Source organism: Coregonus lavaretus (genome assembly GCF_964263955.1).
Source record: "Coregonus lavaretus genome assembly, chromosome: 34".
Classification (NCBI taxonomy): Eukaryota; Metazoa; Chordata; class Actinopteri; order Salmoniformes; family Salmonidae; genus Coregonus; species Coregonus lavaretus.
This window is the reverse complement of record NC_140021.1, coordinates 21,567,738-21,580,384: the sequence shown is the minus strand read 5'-3', so window position 1 is coordinate 21,580,384 and position 12,647 is coordinate 21,567,738.

The following is a 12,647-nucleotide window of genomic DNA, read 5'->3' as shown; positions in this document are numbered from 1 at the left end:
CATGAGAAACAAGATTCTCTGGTCTGATGAAACAAAGATTGAACTCAACTCAACTGAATGCCAAGCGTCACGTCTGGAGGAAACCTGGCACCATCGCTACAGTGAAGCATGGTGGTGTCAGCATCATGCTGTGGGGATGTTTTTCAGTGGCAGGGACTGGGAGACTAGTCAGGATCGAGGCAAAGATGAACGGAGCAGAGAGTACAGACATATCCTTGATGAACACCAGCTCCAGAGCGCTCAGGACCTCAGACTGGGGTGAAGGTTCACCTTCCAACAGGACAACGACCCTAAGCACCCAGCCAAGACAATGCAGGAATGGCTTTGGGACAAGTCTCTGAATGTCCTTGAGTGGCCCAGCCATAGCCCGGAACCCGATCGAACATATCTGGAGAGACTTGAAAATAGCTGTGCAGCGACGCTCCCCATCCAACCTGACAGAGCTTGAGAGGATCTGCAGAGAACAACGGGAGAAACTCCCCAAATATAGGTGTGCCAAGCTTGTAGAGTCATACCCAAGAAGACTCGATGCTGTAATTGCTGCCAAAGGTGCTTCAACAAAGTACTGAGTAAAGGGTATGAATACTTATGTTAATGTGATATTTCAGTTTATTTAAATTTTTTTATAAATTAGCAAACATTTCTAAAAACCTGTTTTTGCTTTATCATTATGGGTTATTGTGTGTAGATTGAAAAAGTATTCAGACCCCTTGACCTTTTCCACATTTTGTTACATTACAGCCTTATTCTAAAATAGATTAAATCTTTTTTTCCCATCATCATTCTACACACAATAGCCCATAATGGTGAAGCAAAAACAGGTTTGTAGAAATTTTTGCTAATTTATTTAAAATAAAAAACAGAAATATCACATTTACATATAGTACCAGTCAAAAGTTTGGATACACCTACTCATTCAAGGGTTTTTCTTTCTTTTACTATTTTCTACATTGTAGAATAATAGTGAAGACATCAAAACTATGAAATAACACATATGGAATCATGTAGTAACCAAAAAAGTGTTAAACAAATCTAAATATATTTTATATTTGAGATTCTTCAAATAGCCACCCTTTGCCTTGATGACAGCTTTGCACACTCTTGGCATTCTCTCAACTAGCTTCATGAGGTAGTCACCTGGAATGCATTTCAATTAACAGGTGTGCCTTGTTAAAAGTTAATTTGTGGAATTTTCCCTTCTTAATGTGTTTGAGCCAATCAGTTGTGTTGTGACAAGGCAGGGGTGATTTACAGAAGATAGCCCTATTTGGTAAAAGACCAAGTCCATATTATAGCAAGAACAGCTCAAATAAGCAAAGAGAAATGACAGTCCATCATTACTTTAAGATATCAAGGTCAGTCAATCCGGAAAATGTCAAGAACTTTGAAAGTTTCTTCAAGTGCAGTCGGAAAAACCATCAAGCACTATGATGAAACTGGCTCTCATGAGGACCGCCACAGGAAAGGAAGACCCAGAGTTCCAACCACCGTGTCTTTGTGAGACGCAGAGTAGGTGAACGGATTATCTCTGCATGTGTGGTTCCCATGGAGGAGGAGGTGTGATGGTGTGGGGGTGCTTTATAATAATAATAATAATATAATATGCCATTTAGCAGACGCTTTTATCCAAAGCGACTTACAGTCATGCGTGCATACATTTGTTTTTGTGTATGCTTTGCTGGTGACACTGTCGGTGAGTTACCAGCATGGCTACCACAACATTCTGCAGCGATACGCCATCCCATCTGGTTTGCGCTTAGTGGGACTATCATTTGTTTTTCAACAAGACAATGACCCAACACACCTCCAGGCTGTGTAAGGGCTATTTGACCAAGAAGGAGAGTGATGGAGTGCTGCATCAGATGACCTGGCCTCCACAATCACCGGACCTCAGCCCAATTGAGATGGTTTGGGATGAGTTGGACCTCATAGTGAAGGAAAAGCAGCCAACAAGTGCTCAGCATATTTGGAAACTCCTTCAAGACTGCTAGAAAAGCATTCCAGGTGAAGCTGGTTGAGATAATGCCAAGAGTGTGCAAAGCTGTCATCAAGGCAAAGGGTGGCTACTTTGAAGAATCTAAAATCTAAAATATATTTTGATTTGTTTAACTATTTTTTCATTCTACAATGTAGAAAATTGTAAAAATAAAGAAAAACCCTTGAATGAGTAGGTGTGTCCAAACTTTTGACTGGTACTGTAAGTATTCAGACCCTTTACTCAGTACTTTGTTGAAGCACCTTTGGCAGTGATTACAGCCTCGAGCCTTCTTGGGTATGACTCTACAAGCTTGGCACACCTATATTTGGGGAGTTTCTCCCATTCTTCTCTGCAGATCCTCTCAAGCTCTGTCAGCTCCGTTCATCTTTGCCTCAATCCTGACAAGTCTCCCAGTCCCTGCCTCCCCACAGCATCCCCACAGCATGATGCTGCCACCACCATGCTTCACCGTAGGGGTGGTACCAGGTTTCCTCCAGACGTGACGCTCGGCATTCAAGCCAAAGAGTTCAATCTTGGTTTCATCAGACCAGAGAATCTTGTTTCTCATGGTCTGAGAGTCTTTAGGTGCCTTTTGGCAAACTCCAAGCGGGCTGTCATGTGCCTTTTACTGAGGAGTGGCTTCCGTCTGGCCACTCTACCATAAAGGCCTGATTGGTGGAGTGCTGCAGAGATGGTTGTTTTTCTGGAAGGTTCTCCACAGAGGAACTCTAGAGCTCTGTCACAGTGACCATCGGTTTCTTGGTCACCTCTCTGACCAAGGCCCTTCTCCCCCGATTGCTCAGATTGGCCGGGCGGCCAGCTCTAGGAAGAGTCTTGGTGGTTCCAAACTTCTTCCATTTAAGAATGATGGAGGCCACTGTGTTCTTGGGGACCTTCAATGCTGCAGACATTTTTTGGTACCCTTTCCCAGATCTGTGCCTCTAAACAATCCTGTCTCGGAGCTTTACGGACAATTCCTTCGACCTCATGGCTTGGTTTTTGCTTTCACATGCACTGTCAACTGTGGGACCTTATATAGGCAGGTGTGTGCCTTTCCAAATCATGTCCAATCAATAGAATTTACCACAGGTGGACTCCAATCAAGTTGTAGAAACATCTCAAGGATGATCAATGGAAACAGGATGCACCTGAGCTCAATTTTGAGTCTCATAGCAAAGGGTCTGAATACTTGTGTAAATAAGGTATTTCAGTTTTTTTATTTTGAATACATTTGCTAACATTTCTAATAACCTGTTTTCACTTTTGTCATTATGGGGTATTGTGTGTAGATTGCTGAGAGTTTTATTTATTTAATCCATTTTAAAATAAGGCTGCAATGTAACAAAATGTGGAAAAAGTCAAGGGGTCAGAATACTTTCCAAAGGCACTGTATACACACCTCAGAACCAAAACACTAGTGTAGCTTCTGTTCAACAATACCCATTAAATTACTCATAAACTACTGGATTTGTTCTTCCATTAAAGACAATAACTGCTATTGCTGCTTTTTCATACAAATAATGACATGAACTTTAAAAAGAGAGAATAGATGGCTTTTTATTGAAGAGAATACCAAACATAACAAAAGAGAAGGGATTCAATGAAAATTGATTGCTGCTTAAGCTCAGACATCCCTACTACTATAGTAGGAAACTTGATGAGTGAGTGTGTCCTCCTCCTCCTTCACCTCCTCTGTCTTGTGTCCTTAGTAAAAACAAACCATGTCAGTTTCCATTGTTTCACCCTGAAACCTGGACTCAGGAGTAGACGTAGCATAGTAAACAAAAACCAAATTTGTATGATATGTACAGTCAACTTTCCTGCCAGTTCTTCACTACGGTGACACCATTTATGGGAATACAGCAGCCACTACTCTTAAAACTTTGGATGCCGTCTACCATAGCGCCCTTCGTTTATCACAGGAGATAGTTTCAATACGCATCACTGCATCGAAAGGTTGGCTGGTCCTCATTTAAAGTCCCGTAGATCAATTCATTACTCCCTTTTTGTTAACAAAGCTCTACAATAAAAGCTTCCGACTTACCTAACTTAATTGTTAAAGTATAAAAACATGAGAAACCAAACCCGTTCACGGGGTTGGTTAACCGAGCTAGGTAAATCCACTTTAAGTTGTAACGCTCCACATTTTTGGAATCACTTACAAAATTCACTACATTTGACTTCCCTGGTGTCACTAGGGCAGTTTAAAACCCTGTTGATAAATGAGTTCACCGAGGTGTGCAATTGTTTTGATTGATTGACTTTAATAATTTGTTTATGATGCCTGTATTGTACTTGTTATTTTATCTTGTATCTTGTAGTTTTATCTTTTATTTTATGTCCTCAGGGCACCATTGAAAATGAGACCCTGGTCTCAATTGGGCTCTCCTGATCCTTTAGAGTCGAAGCCCTTACTGCTATTAGCCCATAAAAACGCATTGAATAACAGATTCACACTGTACATGGAAAAACAGATCGTCAAAAAATAAATAAAAAGGATGTTTTTTTTTAAGTGTCTGTCCTATAGACGTATGAGAGATATAAGAAAGATCAGGAAATTATTTTAAAAAAATTGAACCATATTTAACAAAAAATAAAATTGCACTAAACTACACTGAACAAAAATATAAACGCAACATGCATCAATTTCAAAGATTTTACTGAGTCACAGTTCATATAAGGAAACCAGTCCATTGAAATAAATGAATTAGACCCTAACCTATAGATTTCACATGACTGGGCAGGGGTGCAGCCATGGGTGGGCCGGGGAGGAGCCAGGCCCACCCACTGGGGAGCCAGACCCACCCAATGGGAGCCATGCCCAGCCAAACAGAATGAGTTCTTCCCCACAAAAGGGCTTTATTACATACAAAAATACTCCTCAAATTCATCAGCTGTCAGGATGGCTGGTCTCAGACGATCCCGCAGGTGAAGAAGCCGGATGTGGAGGTCCTGGGCTGGCGTGGTTACAAGTGGTCTGCGGTTGGACGTACTGCCAAATTCTCTAAAACAACGTTGGAGGCAGCTTATGGTAGATAAATGAATATTTCATTCTCTGACAATAGCTCTGGTGGACATTCCTGCACTCAGCATGCTAATTGCATGCTCCCTCTAAACTTGAGACATCTGTGGCATTGTGTTGTGTGACAAAACAGCAATTTTTTAAGTGCCATTTTATTGTCCCCAGCACAAGGTGCACCTGTGTAATGATCATGCTGTTTAATCAGCTTCTTGATATGCCACACCTGATAGGTGGATAGATGATCTTGACAAAGGAGAAAATGCTCACTAACAGGGATGTAAACAGATTTGTGCACAAAATGCTTTTTGAGCGTATGGAACATTTCTGGGATCTTTTATTTCAGCTCATGAAACATGGGACCAACACTTTATATTTTTGTTCGGTATATATACACTTAGTGTACAAAACATGAGGAACACCTGCTCCTTCTATGACATAGACTGACCAGGTGAAATCTATGATCCTAATTGATGCCACCTGTTAAATCCACTTCAATCAGTGTAGATGAAGGGAGAAGACAGGTTAAAGAAGGATTTTTAAGCCTTGAGACAATTGAGACATGGATTGTGTGCCGTTCAGAGGGTGAATTGGCAAGACAAAAGATTTAAGTGCCTTTGAGCGGGGTATGGTAGTAGGTGCCAGGCACACCGGTTTGAGTGTCAAGAACTGCAACGCTGCTGGGTTTTTCACGCTCAACAGTTTCTCGTGTGTGTCAAGAATGGTCCACCACCCTTAGGATATCCAGCCAACTTGACACAACTGTGGGAAGCATTGGAGTCAACATGGGCCAGCATCCCTGTGGAACGCTTTCGACACTTTGTAGAGTTCCGACGAATTGAGGCTGTTCTGAGGGCATAAGGGGGTGCAAGTCAATATTAGGAAGGTGCTCCTAATGTTTTGTACACTCAGTGTACAGTCGTGGTCAAAGGTTTTGAGAATGATACAAGTATTGGTCTTCACAAAGTTTGCTGCTTCAGTGTTTTTAGATATTTTTGTCAGATGTTACTATGGTATACTGAAGTATAATTACAAGCATTCCATAAGTGTCAAAGGCTTTTATTGACAATTACATTAAGTTTATGCAAAGAGTCAATATTTGCAGTGTTGACCCTTCTTTTTCAAAAACTCTGCAATCCACCCTGGCATGCTGTCAATTGCCACATCCTGACTGATGGCAGCCCATTCTTGCATAATCAATGCTTGGAGTTTGTCAGAATTTGTTGGGTTTTGTTTGTCCACCCGCCTCTTGAGGATTGACCACAAGTTCTCAATGGGATTAAGGTCTGGGGAGTTTCCTGGCCATGGACCCAAAATGTCGATGTTTTGTTCCCCGAGCCACTTAGTTATCACTTTTGCATTATGGCAAGGTGCTCCATCATGCTGGAAAAGGCATTGGTCGTCACCAAACTGTTCTTGGATGGTTGGGAGAAGTTGCTCTCGGAGGATGTGTTGGTAACATTCTTTATTCATGGCTGTGTTCTTAGGCAAAATTGTGAGTGAGCCCACTCCCTTGGCTGAGAAGCAACCCCACACATGAATGGTCTCAGGATGCTTTACTGTTGGCATGACACAGGACTGATGGTAGCGCTCACCTTGTCTTCTCCGGACAAGCTTTTTTCCGGATGCCCCAAACAATCGGAAAGGGGATTCATCAGAGAAAATGACTTTACCCCAGTCCTCAGCAGTCCAATCCCTGTACCTTTTGCAGAATATCAGTCTGTCCCTGATGTTTTTCCTGGAGAGAAGTGGCTTCCTCGCTGCCCTTCTTGACACCAGGCCATCCTCCAAAAGTCTTCGCCTCACTGTGCGTGCAGATGCACTCACACCTGCCTGCTGCTATTCCTGAGCAAGCTCTGCACTGGTGGTGCCCCGATCCCACAGCTGAATCAACTTTAGGAGACGGTCCTGGCGCTTGCTGGACTTTCTTGGGCGCCCTGAAGCCTTCTTCACAACAATAGAACCTCTCTCCTTGAAGTTCTTGATGATCCGATAAATGGTTGATTTAGGTGCAATCTTACTAGCAGCAATATCCTTGCCTGTGAAGCCCTTTTTGTGCAAAGCAATGATGACGGCACGTGTTTCCTTGCAGGTATGAAAATATATGCACTCACTAACTGTAAGTCGCTCTGGATAAGAGCGTCTGCTAAATAACTAAAATGTAAATGTAAAATGTAACCATGGTTAACAGAGGAAGAACAATGATTTCAAGCACCACCCTCCTTTTAAAGCTTCCAGTCTGTTATTCTAACTCAATCAGCATGACAGAGTGATCTCCAGCCTTGTCCTCATCAACACTCTCACCTGTGTTAATGAGAGAATCACTGACATGATGTCAGCTGGTCCTTTTGTGGCAGGGCTGAAATGCAGTGGAAATGTTTTTTTGGGGATTAAGTTAATTTTCATGGCAGAGAGGGACTTTGCAATTAATTGCAATTCATCTGATCACTCTTCATAACATTCTGGAGTATATGCAAATTGCCATCATAAAAACTGAGGCAGCAGACTTTGTGAAAATTAATATTTATGTCATTCTCAAAACTTTTGACCACGACTGTATACTTCCATTCATTTTTTTAAACTGGTACCGGGCTACATTCAGACGAATCATGTGAGGCTTGTGGGGTTTGTAGAGCAAAACGGAGAACACCATCACGTTCGTGAGAGTCTCATCTTTCCTTAGAGTGGTCACGCTACAGACGTTTTTGTGAGAAGACAAACACCGCTATAGCTCTGCCACCTACCGCCGATGTGGAAGGCCACCATTGGTGGATTGAGACCCAGCCCATGCAAAAAACAGATATCTCTAGCTTAAACAGACCGATTTTGATGGTGATTTTTAATTGTGCTAATTAGATTTCCACGGGGGCATGGACACCGACTCTAGGGGGTTAAATAAAGGTTCATTAAAAAATATATATAAGGTTAGGGGAAGGGTTAGCTAACATGCTAAGTAGTTACAAAGTAGCTAAAAATTAGTAAGTAGTTGCTAATTAGATAAAAAGTTGTCCATGATGAGATTTGAATACACAACCTTTGGGTTGCTAGACGTTTGCGTTATATGCCCACCCTGTTTTTGCACGCTGCCCAGACCAACTACCCTCCTTTCGTTTTTGCCTTAAGTAACCTTTTGTCTTATGGAACATATTATACTAATTTGTTTACTATGTTACGTCTAGTCTATGAGACCAGCCTGCACAATGGGCTGCATTCAGGCCAGTGCTGCCCCTCCTTTCCTCTCCTCATCTCTGGTCAGTCTGCACAAGTGTCCTGCTCCTAATTAGACTCCCAGGCTTACTGTAGCACTCCACAACTCAGCCACCGAGCCACTGGATGCATCCCAAATGGCACCCTATTCTCTATATAGTGCATAGGGCTCTGGTCAAAACTAGTGCGCTACATAAGGAATAGGGTGTCATTTGGGATGCACACACCGAGACTACTGACTCCTCCTAACTCCCATAAAACATAAAGGGGTGTGATTAATAATATCAGTCTGGCTGAGCTAAAAAAAAAAAATTTGCAAAACATCAGAAATATGTGGTTAAATCTTCACTCCTGTGATGTTGTAAGCAGTACCAGCTGTGACTGAGGGTTACTGTGGGAGCACGGACAGACAGAGAGAGAGAGAGTTGATTACTCTGAAGAGGGAACTCCTTCCAAATATTCCAACAACGAGGAGCTGGGCCAAGGCTGAGACATAGTATCGAAACGATTGAAAACAAATAAATACCCAGTGATTAATGGCACTTTCATTGCTCATGCAGACACACTTTACGACCTTTCAAAAAACATACCGTATATGAAAACAGATTTTTAGGAAACGTTTAAATGAGAAGCATTTGGTAACCTAAACAAGCAGATGCTCAGCTCAAGCCCCTTATGTTTTGTAATCTCTCTGTTTCGCTGTTTCTCTCTCACTCTCATTCTCTCTATATCTCTCACTCTTTACTCTCTCTCTCTTTCTGTTAAATGTTTTCGATTTGGAGGTTGCTGACTGAAAAGGATATGCATAACTAACATCATTAAACAAATGTTGCATGTTACACTGAAGGAAAGTAATTTATGAGACACAACTCCACTACATGTTTTAGCCATTGGTGGGGAGGGGCAGAGGCAGACGCACTGCTGCCTGGGAGTTCAAGGTGCTTAGCATTATCCACAGAGCTTAAAAATACAAAGATATGTTCCTCTTGTCCACGATGTCTTCCCAATGTGTGTTCAGTCAGGATGACCCTTGATTTACAATTTTAAAGCCTCCTTGTTATTGTAAAGAAATACTGATTTTCTTGTCTTGACTATGTTTCTGAGCCCTGTGTTTTACTGTGTTTCTGAGCCCTGTGTTGTGCTTTGAAGAGCATCAGGGAAAGTAACTAGTAAGATGGTTTCTCTGAGCTCTGGTCTGGTCCTCTGGCCCATTGGTCATAAACCCACAGTTCAGTTGAGTGTATTAGCGGAGCCACAATCCCTCTGAGAAAGGAAACTGCCACTTTCTGTGGCCTGTCGGCCGGCACAGGAACATTATTCATGGGAAATTAGAGGTTGTGTCTCCATGCCTCGGCAGAGGTAGCAATTACGTCCGGTCGGTCCCTTCCCTTTGTCGCCATCACTGGAGATTCCGTCCCATCCTTCTCATGGCTTCATTGAAGGGAACAGAAATAGTGAAGGGATATCCCTGACCGTTGTTGACCGGACTGTTGTCCCCAGGTTCAGGGAAATGTGAAGGCCTGGCTGCCACACCCGCTAGACTGACTGTTACCTCTGACCGATGGCATGACCCTACTGTACAGTTCACGCACAGTCCAGACTACTGTCATTTTCTATAGGTCAGGTGATGGGCTACAAAAACAAATAAAGAGAGTCACACTCTATGTATAAACTCTTATTGGGTAAGAAACCACCATCGTTTCGGCATCACAGGTGATGGGCTTAACCAAGGGTCAAAGGTCATATTGACTGTTTTAATATACACTGAGTGTACAAAACATTATAAACACCTGCTCTTTCCATGACAAAGACTGACCAGGTGAATCCAGGTGAAAGCTATGATCCCTTATTGATGTTACTTGTTAAATCCACTTCAATCAGTGTAGATGAAGGGGAGAAGACAGGTTAAAGAAGGATTTTTAAGCCTTGAGACAATTGAGACATAGATTGTGTATGTGTGCCATTCAGAGGGTGAATGGGCAAGACAAAAGATTTAAGTGCCTTTGAAGAGGGTATGGTAGTAGGTGCCAGGTTGCAACTCAATATTAGGAAGATGTTCTTAATGTTTTGTACACTCAGTGTACAATACAAGGCAATACATTTTGAAGGAACTGGTACTGAAACATTGTGATACTAGCTGCTCAATTGTTTCAGAATGGAAGTTCTGAAAACTTCCCACATCTATCCAGGCCCTGGTTGAAATATTTCATAAAGAAACTAATGAACAGTAAAAGTCCTTTCCAAATATCAGAAGTGGTTTTTTCTCTTCCCTTTAGAGAGCATAAGTGTAATTTTAATATAGAATCCCAACCGTAGCACAGCATCGCTTGCGATTCAGCCATTAATAACATGCAGCAGCATACACAAGGGCCTCTCAGTGTCACGTCCAAACAGAGAGAAAAACCTAAAGCCCACAGTAGCAGCAGGAGCAGGGGTTAGGAGTAGGACTCAACACAGCCTCTGTTCTCAATCTGTAAATTGGGTTTTATATCATTACAGCTCTCTCACACACACAGCTAGTGGCCAGCCAGCCAGCCAGGCCTGCTGGTAGCGTGTCGTAGCGCTCTCCTACTGTTTGCACAGCGGGCTGCAGGCAGTACGTCAGTTTCCTTCCCTGCGGGTCATGTGCCCTCAGAATTCAATATTCCTTAAAAGGTTAAATGCATCTTGTAATCCGCTTGCATTACCGGGTGGTTTCGAGACGCTTTTAAAAGGGTTTCATTGCACTAATGAATCCTGACGTTCCCATCCATAAAGTGTAAATAACTAGCTGGCCTGACAATAAATAAACAGAGAAATGAGTGGGCAAATACCGCAGAGTCTGGGTCATGTTTCAGGGCTAGCAGAGTAACTTCTCCATAAAAATCTCAACAACATGAATAATACCTACATTGGTATTGACAGCCCAGGCTTATGGTTATGTACTTTACAGGGCTTCGCGGTTTGCTCAAAGAGGAAACTTACCTGTGGCTCTGACAGAGCAGAGCAGTGATGGCGAGTGCATTAGGAAATATTTTCATAAAGGGCAACAGGATTTATAGACAAATAATACTCAGCCGTTACCTGTGGCGCATTATCAATAAAAACTGCCATAATCATTGTGTACATGAAATTGAACTTTTGCCCCATCAGAAGTAGTTTTAGTTGCATAAACCCAGAATAAACTATGATAAACCCAGTCTTACACCACAACCTGGAGGATCTAGCTGTGACCTTACATTTTGGAAACACTGATATACCGTAGGCTGCTACTGCACATACTGTACACCCACCGTGTAAAGATGCTCAGACACACGCATAGCCACACACTCTCACACACACACACAACCACACACAGGGAGAGAGACGGATATGAATTGGTGTAGAAACACACCCACACAGCTGTGCGCCATAAGCCATCCAGGTTCTCCTCGTTGTTCAGAACCAACCTGACAGCTGAGGTCCTTGTGGCTCCCCACCAAAAATGATCATCAAGCCACAGCTCTGCTCTAGATTCCAGAGGTAGGAACATGCATCACAGAGGAATGATACCCAATCAACATGTCATCAGTGAGGTATAACAGAACTTCCTACCGAGTATCTGTAACACGTTGTTTCTATACTTTTAAAGACACATTTCCATCCTGAAATGAGTCTCTCCGAACAATATGCTTCAGAGGTCTGTCTACTCAAAAGCAAAAAAATATTATACTCAAAAGCTATCTGAGGACCATTAGTTTGATTGCTCTGTCAATCAACCTTCCTGTCTATATTCCACCAGTCATGTCCCTGGCTTTCTGTTACATCACTTGTCTCTCATGTTTTTCTCTCTCTGACCCTCAACTTGGTTGCTGTTCTTCTCCAGCTAAAGCAGCACTAAAAGTTTAGAGTCAACAACAAAGATGTGACTGAAACAATAAAAGACACTCGTGCAATGCATAAGCCTGCATATTCAGGCAATTCAGGAGGCATTGATGTCTTTTTAGGAAGCTGTAAAGGAAAAACACAGGAGAGGAGGGCTAGAAGTGTGTAGGGTGCCCAAACACTTACAATTATTCCTTAAGACAGTGTACTAGAATAGCAAGCCTCGCGGTCACTAATGACATCTAGGATGAGTCCCATATTGCCCTCTATTCCCAATACAGTGTGCACTACTTTTGACCAGGGCCCAAAGGGGTCTCATTTGGGATGCAGCCCTAATAATCGTGGGCACTGTAATTGGTTTAAGTACGTGTGGAAAGATTGTCCACGTCCATATGTTCTAATTACTGTCCCAAATGTTTAAAGTCATTTAGAAAACCCTGATTGAATCGTTTTAGACATTCCAATAAGAAGTAATTGTTCCACAACCATCAGACGTTCCTATTTTCCATGAAAAAGGGGCAATGATTTTAACAAATATGTCTGTGGGTTTTAAAGTGGAGGCCTAGCTATGTAACCCTTACTCAGTTTGAATGGACTAAT